Source organism: Larimichthys crocea, chromosome XXIII, assembly GCF_000972845.2.
Source record: "Larimichthys crocea isolate SSNF chromosome XXIII, L_crocea_2.0, whole genome shotgun sequence".
Lineage (NCBI taxonomy): Eukaryota > Metazoa > Chordata > Actinopteri > Sciaenidae > Larimichthys > Larimichthys crocea.
The window spans coordinates 13,724,157-13,743,265 of NC_040033.1; the positions used below are offsets into that span (position 1 = coordinate 13,724,157).

At 43.3% G+C, this 19,109-nt stretch overlaps 1 protein-coding gene across 6 annotated transcripts in view; it reads right to left on the reverse strand.

Annotated features, from left to right (window-relative positions):
- Positions 1-19,109, reverse strand: part of zfhx4 (zinc finger homeobox 4) — a 279,124-nt gene that overhangs the window by 68,843 nt on the left and 191,172 nt on the right. Inside the window, exon 1 of one of the 6 annotated variants that reach the window (XM_019254914.2) lies at positions 16,445-16,513. The exons of 3 other annotated variants lie outside the window; for them this stretch is intronic. The gene's annotated coding sequence lies outside the window, so the exon portion shown is untranslated. Of the gene's footprint in view, positions 1-11,168; positions 12,375-12,510; positions 12,951-16,444; positions 16,514-19,109 lie in introns of those variants that run through there. 2 more of the 6 variants (XM_019254913.2, XM_010735467.3) reach the window with 2 other exon arrangements.

The window sequence follows — 19,109 nt, forward strand, 5'->3', positions numbered from 1 at the left end:
ATTTCAATGAGGGGATCCTTTGAAGAGAGGAGGAGGGTGAGAATGAGAAGTTGAAAAGCAGGGAGAGGCAGTCAGACAGTGAGAACAACAATACAGTAGGTAAGAAAGCAAGAGACGGTGAGGCAAAGCAAAACTATGTGCGTGTGTCTGCACATTCACTGTCCATCTCTTTTCCGACACAGCTGAGGAAAGCAAGTCACCGACTAATTGTGGTTTCGCAGCGTTATGTGTTCTGTAATCTGCCTCTCTTTGTCTCTGCATCTCACCAGAGACATGGATTAGCGCTAAAATGATGACTGCTTAATCCTTGATTTGCCTGTGCTAAATAAATATTAATCTAGCCTGCTCATCATGCTCTTGTAAGGTACAACGTACACAATATGAAAGGGCTTAGATGTTACATAAATCACAGCCTTATCCTTTGGATGAGGCAAAAGCATGAGACCATGCACACGCACGCACACACACACACACACACACACACACACCTCCTCTTTGCAATAACATAGCTGGTTGAAGGGGGTGACAGGGTGGGATTATTCGCCAAGTGAAATTAATAATCCTGCTAAATACAAAGCCTGTAAAAAAAAATGTGGGTTTTCTATCAGGGTGTGTAGATGTACACAATTATATAGCACCCCAGGAAAAAAAAAACAAATATCACTCATTTGTGTTGATTCAGACCCCTCTCTTTCTTTCACTCCGCAGCTTCTCAGCAGGTTTGTTTAGAAAAAATACTGCTGGGAACATGAAAAATGAAAGCTACCATTGCTGGACTCTCCCTCGCTCTCTCCCACACACACACACACACACACACACACACACACACGTATACACACACACTTAAATTGACAAGGCTGTGGTAGTGCAGCGCAGAAGAGGTTAAGCAAACACTGTCCACGTCAGTCAAGGATAGCACACACTCACAGACAGACACAGAGAGCAGTCTCTGACGCAGGCATTTCACATCCACCTGGCAAATATAAACGGCTGGTTATGCTGTATCAACTACCATGAGCCTCAGATTCCCCGCTTATTTTAACCTATGATAACTGTGACCGTGAAGCAACTTGTGTGCGGAACTTTTTTTAGACTCAAAAATGGCATGATATATTCTTAAAAAGACTTGCCTCATCACGGGCACAGCACCCTGAAATTAAAATATGAAGTACTTTTCCAGCACTGAAATCAGTTTTGCAAGAGCAGTAAGTCCTGCTGATATTTTGGAACCTATTATTAAGTACTTCAAACTAATGTAGCAACTCTGGCTACTTGTTGCCTAAAGTTCATTCCTTTTTAGGAAAGGGGGGAAAAAATGTCACGGATGTTTCCGTATTTGGTGAAAGATGTCTATCAGAATCAAATGACCGGAAAACATGCTGCCTGTACAGCTAGTGATAGGATAATACATATAGGTCAATGCATTGTACCACAGCAGTGTGGTTATTGGCTGTTTTAAATGCTAGTTATTACTCTATTATGGTCTGAACAGGTAGGAACATCTTGTCTCTCCGCTGTGTTAAAGTCAGCTGATTTATGTTTGCTCAGCCTATGCTTATCTGTCTAATTACACCGGAGAAGAGAAGAGAAGAGAAGAGAAGAGAAAAGAAGAGAAGAGAAGAGAAGAGAAGAGAAGAGAAGAGAAGAGAAGAGAAGAGAAAAGAAGAGAAGAGAAGAGAAAAGAAGAGTAAGTATCCTTACTCTAACAGTAAGGATACGGAGACACCTTGCTAATTGTGCAGACTTCTGTACAGATTTCTCGGACAAAACCTTCCTGTTCTTTTCCAGGGGTAACAATAAAGTTTAAAGTTCAAACCCCCACTGTTTTCTAAAGACGGTACTCGGCGGGACCCTAGCCCTGTTATTATCTTCATAAACATAATCATAGGGCAGGTATCCTGACTGACGCCACAAGCTATGTGCCCCTCACTTAAACATCTCCCAAGCACTTCTCTGACACGCCACAAAAAGACCATTAATGTCTCGAGCATTTCAACAGGAAAAATGCGCGGGCCTCACATAAGCTAAAAAAAAAAAAAAAAAAAAGCACAGATGAACACACGTTTAAGGCACACTTGTGCACGGAGATGGGAGCAGGCATAAGAGATTTGTGGAAAAACACACAAAACACAAGTGCACACATACCTTTTGGCTTTCCAAGAGCTCAAATGCTCGTGACAGGTCTAATTTCTGGACCCAGGGAATTACTAATTAACTTAAGCTTTGGCTCTCTATTTAATTAGAGAGGTCTCCAAATGAACTTTAGACCAAAGCCATTTGCTTTTTAAACAAACCCCCTTTTTCTGACAGCTGTTGTGAGTTTGCCCTCTTCTCACAAAAACCACAAGGAAAGCACAGTTGTTATTTATGCCATCATAGGCTCTTTTTCTGGTTACCGTGGGAGGGAAGAAAAAGAATGGGGGGGATGAGCAATGAGTTGAAAAGTGTACATTTTAATTGGATTTTACTACAAACAAACAACTGTCAGATGTAATTAGCGTGGTTTTAGATTAGCGCCACAATATTCCTTTATCAAATAAACACCATGTCACGCAAATCCAGGGCCAGCCCGCTGAGAGGGAACCGAGATGAAATGGACCCATTACCTTACTGTTCGCTGCAGGAAATAACCGCTATTAGATATAAGCAACACAAAAACATTAAATTCTAACATGTAAGATTAAAAAAAAAAATCTCACTGTGTACTTACTGTTGAATTATCAAAATGAAACTGAGGTCTCTGTCATGCATTTTTCTTCTTCTTTTTTCTCTGTATGTGCGTGTATGTGTGTTGCAATGCCCTTAATGTGACAACCAGGGGACCGTGGAGGTCAATGACAAGGCAGCTGAAGACCAGAGTCAGCAATATCTCTTACTCTTTTTTTTTTTTTTGGCTCTCTCTCAAGCACATACATGCACTCACAGATTTTGCCCACTGGAACACAAAACCACATTCAAACCAATGCGGCATGTATCTTATTTTTTTTAAATTAAATATAATATATACCCTAAAAAGGGTAAGCAATCATTCTATGCACTAGAATATCTGCTGTTACTATTACAATATTACAAAAAAGTATAAGGGGTGTCTCTGACAAGCCAAAAAGCACACCGGACCATCCATCACCACATCCTGACACTTGTTTAGGTATTGTGTTAAGGAAGGGGTCCATTCTTCAGCCATACTTTGCTTTTTTAACAATTCCTCCAAAGCCTTCTTATATCTGCTCATCTAAGCTGGGATGAAACACGGTAAAACTCCCCTCTTTATTTAGTCTAGGGGCAGAGAGCTGATACATCAGTGAAACCGCTGACAAAACCGGCCCTGTTAATACCTACAATTTCATATACAAGAACATTCCTGCGCCTGCTCTGCTCTTCTTCTTCTTTTCTGTCACAGAAAAAAAAAAGGAGTCTTATTTTTTTTTCTTCTTTTTAAAAGCAAATAATTAAAGATTATTCCACGGCTGGTGCCAGGCCAGAAAAAAAAAGAAGCAGGGTTTGAGAGGGATAGTGTTGGCTGGAGTCTCCTCAGGGGAGTTTTGGAGACACGCTTGCCTGTATTAGATCAGACTGAGACCTACATAAAAAAAAAAAGGAAAGATCCTGTTTTTTAATACTGTTCATATATCCCTGTAGTTATAAATTAGTCCAGAGAAGTAGTGTGGCCAGGTAGGTGGGCATTTTTTAAATTGTTTTCATGCTGTTAACCCAGTCAAAGAATTGTGACTTTTAATTTTATTATTATTATTAATAATAATGATAATAAAGTTAATTATAATAACAGAATAATTGAGAAGGTCTCCATGCAGCTAAGGCTTAATTCTTTGGTAAATTCATCTCATCTCTCATTACACTGTTTGTTTAAGCCCACAAGTCATGCATAATTAATTAGCCACTTATTCCCTGACGAGCCCTGCCAATGGCCTTGATATCCACATGCTACTGCCTCCAGGAATACTGAATGTCAATCATGTCGCATATGAGATATACATGCATACACAGGCACATGCGGATGCTGACACACATACAAATAATTTACATGAACAGAAGAGAAATTGAGGCTGATTTGATACATATCCTGAAAAAAAAATCTTATCCATCTAGGGTTTTTTCTTTTTTTAATTTGCACAGATAAACAGTACCACTCTCCCTTATTTCTTCATTTTTCCTTCAGGTCTATTAATGAGCATATGTCCTGTGACTGGGCTCTCTGCCTTTTCAATCCCCGCCTTTGGCCAACGAGGAAGAGAATGTATCATTTGTCATGAGACGTCTTGTGCTATTGTGGTGTATCTTTTCTCAAACCTGGAGAAACTTAGTCATTCGTCAACATTTTTTTTTCCCTCTTAACTCAGACCATGTCTTTTTAACTTCTCTTTGGATGAGGTAGTTGTGCATATTTTTTTTTTCTGGTTTTGATTTTACCTTGCCAGCTCTTACAGCTATGAAAATACTTCTGAGAAGCAATCGATAAATTGTGGCATATAACCTTTTGTACTGTGCATTATTTTGTTGGTAAGTACAAGAGGGAGAAACCTTTCTAAAACAAAAGCCTGCTGAATGCTTTGCTGAATATGTACGATGAGGACTTTGAGGCACTCACAGGGACCTGAAGGGCTGAGCAAGTGTCCTTCATAGCGACTGCATCAAGGCGTACAGAGGACAAGCAATGTCACAGTCAGAAAGGTAACTGCAGATTCAAGTCTACACCAATGTGCATTTTTGCATTAGAATTGCCCAATCGTTGCCCTCCCCTCCCTACCTGACTGCCATGTCACAGAGAGAAAAAAAAGAACGTGCAGAGATGCAAATGAAAGATGAGACGGAAAGCAACAGAGAACATGAGACAGAGGCACCAACAGAGATCCACAGAGAAAGCAAATCACTGAGACAATATGAGAGAAAAAGAAAGGCCTCACTTTTTCAACAGCCCATTTTATTTCACCTAAACCCGAGAATCTTAGCCACCCCCAGGGCCCACAGGACCTGAGATCAAACAGAAAAGAGTCCTCGAAACACACGGCCCTGATTGTTCTTTCCCCACCCTACGAAATCCCCCCACTTCTGCTTTGAAATGAAAAGAATAAACATATTATTCTAAATGAAATACCCAGACCCATGTTTTTCCACGGCTAATATCCTGTACGAGATGGCTGATGCAAAATAGGCAGGAGAGCCTGAGAACGGGACGGAGCACAGAGGGAAAAGAAAAATCCCCCTCTTTCTATTTTCCCTTAAGAGACTGATGAAGGCCTGGCAAGATGAGAGAAAGAGAGAGAGACAGACACAGAGGAGAGAGAGAGACAGACACAGAGGAGGGAGAGAGGGAGAGAGAGAGAGAGAGAGGGAGAGAGAGAGAGAGAGAGGGTAACGCAATCCTAACTGGCGCTGGACCAACAGCAACAAAAACATTTAGATAACCGCGCTCAATAATGAACGATTTCAATGAGGACAAAAATTACATTTCCTACAGATAACATGCCCCCTTCCCATAACAGAGCCAAAAGAGCCCCGAAAACACGTCATGCTCAACAGTGGTGCACTGGAGTATTATGTTAGGGGAGGGATGTAGTAACTATATTAGTATCCTTTTACCCCGCCTGAGACAGTACTTTACTGGTTGTAAGAAGATAGAGTTGGCAGAGCTGAGAGAGACATACAGAAATACAGATCCTGTATGACAACTCGACTAGCTTTACTGGAAAAGCAACAAATCACTCCTCAACCAACTCGGCCTGAGCTATAACAGGTAGCGAGGCTCAAACGATTACCGATCTGCAATACACACTACAAGGGCCACTCAAAATAACACTCCACATACACATAACCAAGGATCGCTGCAGCGCACTTGATCCTCACAGGTGGTGCAGGTCACAGCGAGAACACCATCCCCACCTTTCCCATCCGCTAAGCACTCACTTCCTTTCATGCCAAAGTCTGTCAAGTTGTTGAGAGGGGAAGAGGCAAGAAAAGAGGAGATATAGCGTGGAAAGGAGGCAGAGAAAGAGAGAGGGAGTCTTTGTCCTCCTCCGCTCAGCTCCAGCACGTTTCCTGCTCGGGTCTGGCCAGCATTAGCATATGAAAGGCGAGGGAAGGCGTGCAAAAGGTCAAAGAAAGAGGATCCTGTCCAATGAGAGACAACAAAAACAGGCCACACCGGCCTTTGTGGCGTTCATGTTCTCTACTACCCAACCTCATGCCCCTCCCTCGACCCTGGATCATTTCCATACGCCAGATGCAATAGCAATGATGACGGTTGATCATAAATTACTCACAGAGTCGAGCCGGGTCATATGGAAGTCACGGTGGCAATTTTAAGCTGCGTCACCACCCTTATGCCCCTTCCTACCACTACCAGCAGAGCTCACACACACACACATGCTGGAATTCACATAAAACACACCTGCCTTGCAATTCTACAGTTCCCTCTACCCCAGACGATATCCGACCAAATCCTCGGCAAACATCTCAATAAAGGAAAATGTAAGAACAGTGTAGTTTGATTTGATCCATGAAAGCCGCTCCCTTCCTCCCATGTAAATGCTACCTGAGCTACATCCATCCACTACATAATTGCACACTCCGGGATGCAGTTTAGTATATACATGGAGGCTTAGGTAGCCTGGAGTTAACCAGTCTCCACAGTACGTCTATTATCGTACATATTGCCCCACATGACAGCCTCCATCTGCTGGCATCCGAACAAACAGCCAAAAACACACGCCTGGTGTTTCCGGGGTCCTCTCCGGGAAACACAGTCCTCTACCGACAACAGCGGCCAGTGACAGAGGGGACTAGAGGGGAGAGAGGGAGGGAGAGAGAGAGAAGAGGGGTAGAGCATTTCATCTCTCTTTCATCTCTGTCACCCAGTCAAGCGTTCAATGCCCCATTCAGCGCCTGCCCAGCATTATGCAAAATAATGCTAATCCCCTTTCCCGTGCTTTCACACTTGTATAAACCGCCGTTCCTGCCTCTGAAAAGCAATTATATCAGTTTACGTTCCTGTCAAAAAACAGGATTAGCATGCAAGTACTAGTAGCACCAACTAGGCCCAATCTCTATCCACCTTTGGCTAGCGGGAAGCACAGAAAATTAAATGTTTGTCCACCCTCCCCTTTAAAAAAGAAAGTCCTGCTGCTTGGTTGGGGGTAGCTATAAAGATGTGTTGTAATTAGATATTTGGATGGAATGAAAAGGAGGGCTGAAAGTTTCAAAGGCAGAACTCCTTGTCCCTGTTATTTAGGCCTAAGCTTTTCTCTGCCAGAATCTCAGTCTTGTACAATAATCAAAAACAAATTCAGCTATGTCGCTACACAGGGCCATACCGGTCTCACAGTCCCAGTCTCGCTTTTTACAGACAGCAGTGTGTTACACATGTGACACACACAGACTGACACACACGGCACAACACAACTGAACTGTTGTCGTCCCCTCCGACACATTGCCGCCACATGCGCACAACCTTGCCAATGCACGGGTGCACATGCAAACACACACATTGAGCAGACAAGGAAAGATGGCAGAGTATTTTTGAATATGCAAATGCTCGTACAAGCGGAACATGTGTAAATAGGAGTCATTGTGTGCTGGTTTAATCTGGACAGTTGGGCCTCTCTCTTTGCCCCTCATGTTTTTGGGGGGGGGGAAGGATGTACACCCGTCCCGACTGACGACAGATCAGGGGACATTAGTCAGCACAATTAGCCAGGTCGTCATGGCGACTAATGAAATTTGGCAAAGCGGCCAGCCACGGACTTAAATGAGCTAGCTGGTTATGTGCTAGCACGGGGGGCTGGCTGGCTGGCTGGCTGGCTGGCTGCTGGCTGGTTGCCTTACACACAACCATTATTCTCTTTTCTGCCGTGGTGGTACAATGGAGTCACTTGTATCTCAGCCGATACCCACCGGCGGTACAAGCTCTCCGCCTGACAATTTGCATATGTTAATATAATTAAGTGCTAATTACACTAAAACTCGCATATTCACAAGCACCCTCCCCGGGAGCTACGGAGGGGCTTGATCTCGTTCCAAGTCTTTAACCCTCCTCCGCCTCTCGCTCAGTGTGTGTGATAGAGAGAAAGTGTGTGTTAGCGGTGGTGCCCCAGGGCTGACAAAGGAAGCCCCCCTCTCTGAGACATAATGCTGAGCTGCTGCGGACTTCTTAGCTTCTCCCCCTACAGGCCTCGGTGAGCCAGGAGACCCTGACACTACTACTGCAGACCGTCAACCCTCTCTCTCTCTCACACACACACACACAAACACAACATGACCTAAGAGAATATCACACCTTCATGTATCTAAAATATTCAGCTGCATCAAAAAACGACATACTTTTAACAGTTGCATAATACATGTTGCATAAAACACCATCTATTAAAAATAAGAAAGAGGTGTGAAAGAGAGAATCCAAAACACAAAACTTGGCCCATCAGAGGTAAACATGTGCGGTGCAAAACGCTTGCTTTTTGTGCGTCTGTCTTTCGTTGGATTCTAACTACACTGCTTCAGCTTGGCGACCTTAAAATGAAGAATTTTTTACTTTGAAAAATTCAACCACCAAACCAGATAAGTTCAGTGTTGAACCTCCTCAAAGCTGGTGACCAGAAATGATAGCAGTTATTTGAGCCATAGATAAGAGAGACAAAAAAAAATCTACATGATTCCCCCCAGTGAGTATGCGTGTATGGATGTGAGAGTGTGTGTAGGCCTGCCGTTTTGATAATGGAGGACAGGCGGTTGTGCTTTTCACATCGTAATGGCCGTGAATCAGGGAGGAAGCCAAGCGGTCGTGCTACAATTAGAGCTCTTTTGTGCCTCTTCCTCTGTCTCTTTCTCCCTCTCTTTTCGTGTTTTCACTCGCTGACACTCTCCCTATCAAGGGTATGTTAAAACAGTCTACTCTGCTCTGCTGCAAAGGCTGAATGGAAGGGGGGGGTTAGAATTGAGGGGCTGAGTGGGGGGAAATTCACACTGTGCTGCTGCTGGACACACATGTACAAACGCACCAGATGGTACAGGAAGGAGGATTAAATAAACACACATGCACAGACACACACCTATCGGCAGACAGACGCCTCTGTGTGTGCACTGTCCCTTAATGAATGTCTATGGGGAGTCAAGGGGTCCAAGCTCATTTAGTTGACTCTCAATGAGATGCAGCATTATGACTATGGTAATACGCTCCTCCCTTCCCCAATAATCATACACAGGTCATTGTGTCAGAGTGATTCATTTCTATCGCACACATACGCCAGATGTTATTACGCAGGAGAGTAAATCTCTCCAATGGATGTCGATGTGCTTCTATGCAAAAAAGGCAAAAAAAAAAAAAAAGCTGGAGGAGAAAGAGAAGAGGAAAAAAAATATATTGTTATAGCAGTAAGGCGTGTAGTAAGCTATACTGTTCGCTCAAGCATGACGGCTGGTAATGCAGGTTTGGATGTGGCTGTGTGTGTGTGTGTGTGTGTGTGTCTTTGAGGGGGGGAGCTCCCCTTCACTAATACCTGCTACTCGGATTACCACAGCGTCTTAAGTATTCAACCGGACTCATATTTTCCCTTTCTGCCTTTTTAGCCAAATTGGCTGTCTTTACACTGTAAAGCAGCGATATAGCCCTCCTTACTAAAGGCCTATGGGGGGATCCACGAAGAAGAACATTAAAATGCAGCGATAGCCTTGTTGCAAAGCTCCTCTCTATTTCTTTCTCTCTCCCTCTCTCTTTCTGCAGCAAAGGCTTCTAAATCATCCAGCCTCCTCTATTAGACGGGAGACTTATTGAGGTAGAAACCATAAAAAATGAAGAAGGGAAATTTAATCCCTGAAATATTGATTTGCACATTAATATCAGATAGGCAGAGGGCAATCTAGCCGGGTGGAAATGACACATTGTCGACCCCTAGGAGAGGCCCGAGCCAATCTTCTAGCTGCATGTGTCTTGGGCCCAGGAGTTATAGGACAGACTCAGCCCCTGTCTCTCTCTCCCTCTCCCATCCTCTCCTCCTCCCAGTACCCTCTCATCATCCCTCTCGCTCCCCTCCCTCCATCCGCACCCTTAATGAAGGCTGCAATGCTGAAAATGCATTAGCTTTTAATAATCAAGAAGCATTTTCAAGCCAACAGCTATTGTCCTCGCAGGGCTGTCTGCCCATCTCTCACACTATATGTGTTTTTTTTTTGTTTTTTTTTTATCCCTCCCCTCTACTGCTACGGGTAAAATGAACGTTACAAGCTGCTTAACTAACATGCAGAGATATACACACCCAGCCTTTGATAGCACTAAGACACCCCATACTGAAAAACAAAAACAAGGGGCCCAGGCTGCTGCAAACACAAACCTCAAAAATTCTCTCATTTGCAAGACAAGAAAAATAACACAGAGATTGTGTTATTATAGAGTGAGACAATACTATCATTAACTGATGAAATTCACTGCAATTAGACAGAATCATCTCCTCTCATAATTTCAGTTCATTTTTTTTCTTTTTCTTTTTAGGCCTGGGCTGTATTTGTATAATGAAATGTGGGATTTTCATGCAGATGCAATTAAATCATCTCACTAGAAAGAAGATCCATCGTGTCCAAAAAAAAAAAACATCAGAGTTCACAGTTTATCAATCTATAAAATTGATCTGATTTAAGTTATCATTTAATTAACAGAAAACCTTTTTTTTTAATGAATTTAGTTTTTAAATTTAAATATCAGCCTGCATCTCATAAGCTGACCGACATCACTTATTGTAATAAAAATAATTATAATTACAATAACAATGAGAATTATAATAATAACAATAATTAAAACGATTAATTCTTCTTGTTAAAGTATTGATGACAGTCCTTATTTGCCGTTTGAGATTCTAGACCAAATCTCGTGTTTTGATTAAAAATAGGCGTACACTCGGTGTATAAAAACCTGTACGCATTCAATAATCCAAACTAATTTTAAAGTGTAACACCGTTGAATAAAGTGCTCTAAAAGCTTCTGTTTTCGGGGATAAATGCGCTGTGAAATCCATATGAAGAAGCCAGAAAAGCCGTGTATAAATAGAGACAGTCCTGTAAGAAAAAAAAAAAATGCTCTGCCTATACACCGCTGGAGCGTAGGCTATACAGTCTCTCCACGCACGCACACACACACACACACACACACACACTACACCGTTACATACCCGGGTTGGAGACTGACTGGCCCCTTGGCCCTGATGTTTTGTTTTTTTTTTTCTCCCGTGCGATCGATGTCCCCCCCTGTCACTGTCGCGTCCCAATCCGAGCCAAGTCTATCCACCTACCTAAAAAAACAGCCATCAGGGCGCAAAAATACCTGAGAACCCCTCTGTGCGCTCTGTCTCCACTAAATTAAAACACAACAACACTTATCGACAACTTAAAGAAGATATTCCAATCCGCATCCCTGGGAATTAAGAAAGGGACAATTTATATAAGGACATTATAAACCCACCGACGCGGATGGGGACCGAAATGGAACTTAAAGATTACGGATGGAAGTCGGAATTTAAAATGTGTTAACGTCAGTATATAACAATAGAGTATGAGTTTGGGATACATTCTGGTCTTTCAAATGCCGGTGCTAAAGAAAATCAGGGGACTCAGGAGTTGGCTGGCTCTAAAGGGACTCGCCGTGCTATCAGTAGCCCAACGATCGGTCTCCCTCCTGGGCGACGCAGCCACCCACGCCTCGGTAAAGTGAGACTACTTTTAAAGCGCGGCAGGTAAAGATGTATGGACAACGATCCGCAAATGCACGTTGCTTTTGTAAAGACCACCGTAGAAACGAGATATTACTTCGACTATTTCAAAGATAAACACTTATGCACACGAAATGGGATCGTGTCGGGAGACTGATCGTGTCACTTCGGCCGTGAATGCCTGGAAGGTGCATAAAACCCGATGTGTTAAAAAACTGGCTTTGAGCGCTGTGGTGCGTCCAAATGAGCTCTTCTGATGAAATATCTAATGATTGGGGAGTGAAGTAAGGAGTCGGGAAGCGTGAGAAAACATCAAGACGGACCTCCCGACTGGAAACAAGCTCAAAGCGGACATGTCCGAGGGATCGGACTCCTGGAAAGGCAACACCATATCCGCACTGCAAAGCCACAAAAGGGGGAGAAACGCTCGGCTCTGTCTTGTTATATCTGACGTGGAGTACTCAATGTATCTATCCACCACACAATCTCAGTAACAATCGTATAAACTTTGCAAAAGGCAGGTCTGGACGTGATATCCTACTATAATACCACGGACACATGCGTAAGAACGCCTCCGACCCTGTCAGTCGCTCGTTTTATTGGAGCCAAAGCGCCGGAGTTGCACTAACATCACGATATCCGCCTTTATTCTGGACTAAAAACACACAGCACCTGTTATCCAAACAGCCCCGATGTCAAAGATCCACGAGCGAGATAGATAATCGATACCCGACCCCTAAATTTAACGCACACCCCAAACTACTCAATAAAAGTTAAAGGGAGAGGTAGAAAGGAAAAAACTTACTTTCTTCCCCCTCCAAAGCCGTCACCTCCGCTTCTCTCTTTGCTCTTGGTTTAGAAAACAGTCACATCCAGCGGCTTGCGTAATTGGACAATCAAAACGTGGAAAAACAGGGAAAATTACAATAATCCTCCAACTTTATATTGGGAAAAGGGGGTAAAACCACAAATGTCAAGCGTTTAGAGAGCTATCCCTTATTTTGGTTCCGGTGGCGGTGAAACGACGTGTCGACGGGCTGCCTCGCAGTTTCTCTTGTGGACGGGGGTCGGGAAACGGAGGAAAGGAAATGAAAATCCGATATGTCTTTATTCTGCTAATTATTATCGTTTTAGCCCTGTTTAAAAAAATGGCTGATTAAGTTGAGTGCGCATGTCTTTGTGTGTCTATTTCCCGATATGCACTCTGGGAATGGGTAGAGAGACAGAGAGAGAGAGAGGGCGAATGAGAGAGAGAGAGAGAGGGAGAGAGAGAGAGAGAGAGAGAGAGAGAGAGGGAGGGAGCAAAAGAGAGACGGAGAGGGAGGGAGAGAGAGGAGAGAAGTGTAATTAGTGAGTTGATCAACAGTCTCCACATTGCAAATGACGCGCACACGGAGCCCTGGCGGCCGCAGAGGTCTATGCGCGCAGAAAAATCCTTTTGTATGGTTTCTCTCTCAGGGCCAAATCACATGTAGAACAATGGACAACCGCTTCCTGCACACCAAACAGGCTGGACTTAGAATTACTTACAAGTACTTAGAAGTCATCTTTGTCTATAAAAACAAGTTTTGCACATGAATATTCCAGCAGTGGAACGCTGAAAGCTCCAACACAGTTTTCTTTTTTATTTTTGGACTGAACAAATATAAGAGTATTTTTCCCTCCTGTCCACGATGCTCATTTGATTTGATTCGATTGATTATGGCACTACAGGTGAATTACTTTTCCTTAAGATGCGCACGAACGAGCGTGTCTGTGCGCAATCCGGGAAATGTTAGAATGTAAAAAATACTTGTGACATACATGTGAGTTTTTATAATGTTTGGAGCAATTCATGAAGATGAATGAAGAAAAAAAAGGTTTATAATACTTATTTATCACTAATGTGCATAAAAACAGATTTAAAAAAAAGACACCTGAGGAAAGGAGTCAAATCCACACAACCGTCTTGTGCCGCGCATCAAAACGGGCCTGCACATATAGAATCCATTTTATAGACATCATTTATGTACAAAAGCACAAAACGCAATCACACACATGTGAGTAATTTACGCCACACATGGACGCACAGCTTTGGCTTCTTATTCTCTAATAATATACTCGTTTTTGTCTGAGAGTGAGGAGACTGTATCTGATCTGTTGCAAATATGGTACATATAAACATTCAGGCTTCAAAATCAAAGCCACGATGCATCACAGTAATCCACCACATGTTGGAAAGTCATCACTGCCCTTTCGGGACCGCTGAGGCCCCGTGTGGGTTCAATAGAGCCAAACTGCAAAATCCAATACAGGGTCACACAAAAATCCCCCTCTCTATTCACAGCTCCATTCACTGGCGTTTATATTTAGTGTGCTTACAAAGTGCATCGGTCTGTTGGCCCTATATCCTTTCAATGCAAACCGTTTACTGTGTGTTTCCCCCTGGTTTCTTAATAGTGGCTCTTGGGCAAGACGAAGACTTTACACAGTCTCAATCGGGGAGAAAATCAAGAGATCTTGTTCGCCTTCATGGAAAAAATCGAAGCTGGGGGTGAATTGAACTGCATGAGCCGGGGCTTGGGATGTGATGATAAGGCTGCTGCTGGCAAGTGAACTACTAGGTCTACTTTGCAGCCACATTGACTGGACTGCACCCCATACCAACTGGATCCTTAAGAAGCCAAAGAGATCCGAGCCCGACCCGACCCGAGGCTGTTTATTCTGGGTTTAGAGAGGTCTCTGACAAAGGGGGTGGGTGGGTCGAGGTGAGGAACAGAGGCGTCACTTTTCACCCGGATCCAAGGCTCCTGCTGCTGCCGCTACTGCTGCAGCTGCCTGCCTGTCCTCCAGGGTTTTTTTTTAGCCTGTCAGCCTTGGGAGGCGTCGCTCACAGACGGCTTGGAGAATCGAGTCTATCCGCTGCTGCAGCGGACGCGCAAAAAAGTCCAGCGGGGCCGTGCGTCGAGCGGAGAGGACCTATTTCATCATCTGCGACTTTATACACCTAAACTGAGGACTTTAATAAACATAAACCATCGTTATTTTTTCTTTTTTTAGACGAGCATCTCCATTTCTGTGAAAGGATGTACTTATTGTCCACTTTGTAGTGCTTAGATTTGTGCGCGTTGTTGACATTTTGAGCGGAGCTCGGGTTTGTTATTTTATTTGTTTTCAGTGAGGAAAAAGAGAAAGTACAAAGCGGATTTAGAGAACTGATATAGGCTACCGCTTATCTTAACCTCCTGCGTTTTTGTAAATCCCCCCCGGTCTCCACCCTCCCTCTCTCCCTGCAGACGATGCTCTTTCTCCGGAGGACCGCTCGACAATAGACCGCGTTAACTAATATTTCGCCCCATTTCCATATGAGCAGCATCCTCAGTTAATTACAGATTTTATCTGTAAAGTCAGGTCTGGTGTCTGTGTGTGCCTGCTTGTGCGTGCGCATGTGTGTGTGTGTGTGTGTGTGTCTGTATCTGTGTGTGCGTGCGAGTGTCCGAATAATTTGTGTGTTGTAAATCAAATAAATGAAAGCAAAGAAATTTCTGTGTGGCATCACCTGAAATACAGAGCAGGGATGAATGAAATTAGACTTTTTTTTAAAATTCTAGTCTAATTATCAAACATTAAAGGCATTGTGTTTGTTTTATTTTCTAATGCATCTGCTCAAAGGTAGCATTGACAACTCCTAGTGATCTTATGCCACTTCAGTAGATCAATAACTTTGAATCGTCCGGAGATATTACCATAAAGGCTTGACACACTGGGAGATGCCATGTGATGGGACCATTGTTGGTCCATCAATATATTGTCTGAAGTCAAACTGAAAACCCGGATTGATGTTTTCTGTTAGAATCCCTTTGAAACAATTGTCAGCTGTGCAGCGCGTCCTGATGTTTTCTACAAGCAGTCACCTGGTCAGTGTTTTCTGGATGTGCGTACAGACTTCCACCTTGTTTGTCCTATGCGTCGGCGCCCTCATGGGGTTGCATGGATGACCCCTTCTGCCTCATCAGGACACAGAGAAAAACACGCAAAAGCCCACAGCTCTGACCCGCAAACCTGCCACAGTGACCCACTGGCCAACTCTCGTCCAGCAAACACACGCACAAACAAGCTTTTATAAAGGCCCACAAATCAGACAATAAGAAGTTAAGTGTAACTCTTGTGTTGCCACTCACTCCAGAATAATTAAGCCAAAAATGTCTTTCTTTCAAAATATGTGCAATAATTCAAAACTGTATTTTGACCACGAGAAAACGTCTGACACAGAAATGTTCTAAATGTTAAAGTCACTTGCAAGTTGTCACCTGTGTTTAAATCAAGGTGCAAGGGATGCAAAAATCAATTAATTGCAAATAAATCAAAAAGGCAGAATTATTTCTGTGATTCCAGCGAAATGAATGCCTCAGAGAGAGAAAAAAAAATGTTTCTTCAACTTGTTTGCTGGCAAAACACTCCACAGAGAGACAGGCAAAACAATTTACTCTTAAGCAATAAATGAGGAAAGCGAAGTAAAAAAAAAAAAAAGAGAGAGAGAGAGTGAAACAAAATGAAGTTTTTGCCCATATATGCTCAACATAAACTCTCTCGACGTTTTCACACTCAGCCCCAAAGCCATCCAACAACGGTCCATAAATATGCAATCGTTATAAAAACTTCAAATCTACCTCCTCTTACCTCTTTTAAATCCCCCAAAAAGCATAAAGTATAATAAGCCATTGAAAGAGAAGATAAATAAAAATGTAGACTCTCGGTACCTTTGGTATAAAACATTCCGTTTTTCTTCTTTTCTGTCTTTCTCTTGCTCAGTAGCGATCCGATAATAGCATATGGAAAGTGTTTTCAAAATGCCCAGATTTGGCACATTGTCATTGAAAAGAGAGGAGCGCAGTGATGCGGTGCTACAACAGGGGAAATGAGTTGCGGATTGGACGCAGCCCGCCTCGGTGCGGACTTATCCCACTTTAATTTAATATTCCGCAATCACACACACTAGTGATGGCATATAATTCAAGGAGAAATTCAGAGGGAAGGAAATGCTTTTGTGTGTATGTGTGTATGTGTGTGTGCGTGTGTGTGTGTGTTTTTTACACCACTTTATTTGATTAAGGAGAGAGGCAGCACAATATTGTGTCTTTTCACCCCGTTTCTCTTCTTCTTTGCCTTCCCCCATCCCGAGTCAGTTTTTATATATTTTTTTAATACATGGAACAATAGATATTTATTTGTTTGTATTTAAATCATTTATTTAAAAATCAACAACTCCGACTTCTTTGCGCATCGGTGTCACACTGGAATCATCCCTAACATAAAATCGAGACCCATAAACGCTTGTTTGTAAAACACTGAACCCAAAATCAATGTATTGGGACATTTCAATCGATTATATAAACGAAAATCCATACGCAACATAAGACCGGTATCAGCCCACTCTTCCGCTCCCTTTTAAAGAGAGAGAGGCAGAGGGAGAGGGAGAGAGAGGGGGGAGAAAGAGAGACAGAGAGAGAGAGAGAGAGAGAGAGAGAGAGAGAGAGAGAGGGAAAAAGCAGAGAAGAGAAAAAAGAAACAAAGACTGTCAATGCAGCCCTTTGCCTCAGTCACTTAGATCAGGGCTTCTCCAACATTTTCATGTCAAGGACCCCCAAATGGAAACACCTTATGCCAAGGGTCCACATTTAATTGGATTTTGTCTCTGGGACTCCCAATATGGGCTTTTTTTTTGTTGTTGTTGTTATTGATTTCGAATTGAATTGTAAACCTGCTGTAAGTCTGGCGCTAATGGGGATACATTTGTTCAGACATATGTTCTCTAATTGGAATAATTTCAGGTTAATGAAATCACAGCGAAATTAAGCAATTCTTAGTTGTGCCAAGGTGGGAGGAGGCGAGATGGTGGGGGGTTGGGTGGGTAGGTGGGTGGGTGGGGGACCCCATGCGTGGCCTTCGCGGACCTTTGAGGATTCCTGAACCCCCATTTTTGAGAACCCACCGACTTAGATGTCAAAGTGCTTCCAGATGCACAATGATAGTGCAAGTCCTGATGACAACAATTAGACAGGAAAATGCTCTAATCAAACGGGGCCACACGGGATTACGTTGCATTTCAAGGGTCAAGGGGAACCGTTTCAGCACCCCCAACCCCAACCCCCTGTCTCCACGCTGAATATCACATTTCAGCATCACATAACTTACCCGAGCAACAATCAAGCACTTCAGGCACTATAATCAGGTATGCAAATTCCCAGGGAAAGACATGGACATGATAGCCGCTGCGCACTGTCAGATGAGCTATTGCATAAACTGTGCATTAATATGCAACATGATATGAAGGGGGGGTAAGAAACAGGGGAATGGGGCAGGGGCAGGTCTGGGGTGGAGGGGGAGGTAAAATAAGGAGGTGCCAATCATGTAAAATTTACATGGGACCACAGCTGCTAGGGCTCTCGAGTAAGGGGAAAAGGTGGGGTGGAATTGAGGAGGGGGGCTTAAGATTAGGAGACAGGGGAAGGAGGATGGGGTGGAGGTGCAGGGTGGTGGGTCCGTGCAGCCGCTGCTGGTGCCACTCTGTTTATTTGATAAGAGCAATCGATGGCCCCTGACTGTAAAGTCTTTACCCAGATGCAGGCGGGGCGAGGACTGCCGCGATATTGCTCCCGAGGAAGAACAAGTGTTGTGGCAAGCAAGAAGGAGGAGTAGAAGAAGAACAGACACAAGACAGGAGGAGAATGGTGACTTGGCAGACGTGGCTGCCCGCATTTCGGTCGCTCGCGACAGGAAATCAACACTATAAACGTGCGCGCGCGCACACACACGCCATGTGTGTGTGTGTCTCTCACAGAACACACACTACCAAAAACCACTGCTGTTTCCATTCAGTCTCATCTCGCCCTGCTGCCCTCCTCCCACTTGGCCCTTTGGTCCTGCGATCTTTTTCATTGTTGATCCCTCTTTAATAGACACGCGTCCACTGACTGTCCTCCATATATGGACAGATGAATAAAAAAAAAAGGGGGCCCCAAAACGGCCTTCCTCATGATGCCCCCAACGCACAACACACACATCTATCCGCCTCCAGCCCCGTTCAACGCCAAATTCTATTGATTATCACTCAGATCCACATACACTTAAAGACCTGTAACGCTTCGGTGGATGGGAACAGCAGCACCTGTATGTATATTGAAGAAAAGGAAATTATTGACAGCATAAAAAAAAAAACACCGCTGCTCTAAATAACTTAAGTTATTCCTGAGTTAGTAATTTACCTATCATTTGCATATTTACTGCAGGAATAAATGAAAAAAATAAATTAAATATGATACATTTATAAAAAATCTTCTATTCTAATATCTTGTGGAAAAAATGCAATATGGAATATGGAATACATAATAATAACGATAATAATAATATATGATGGTACACAGT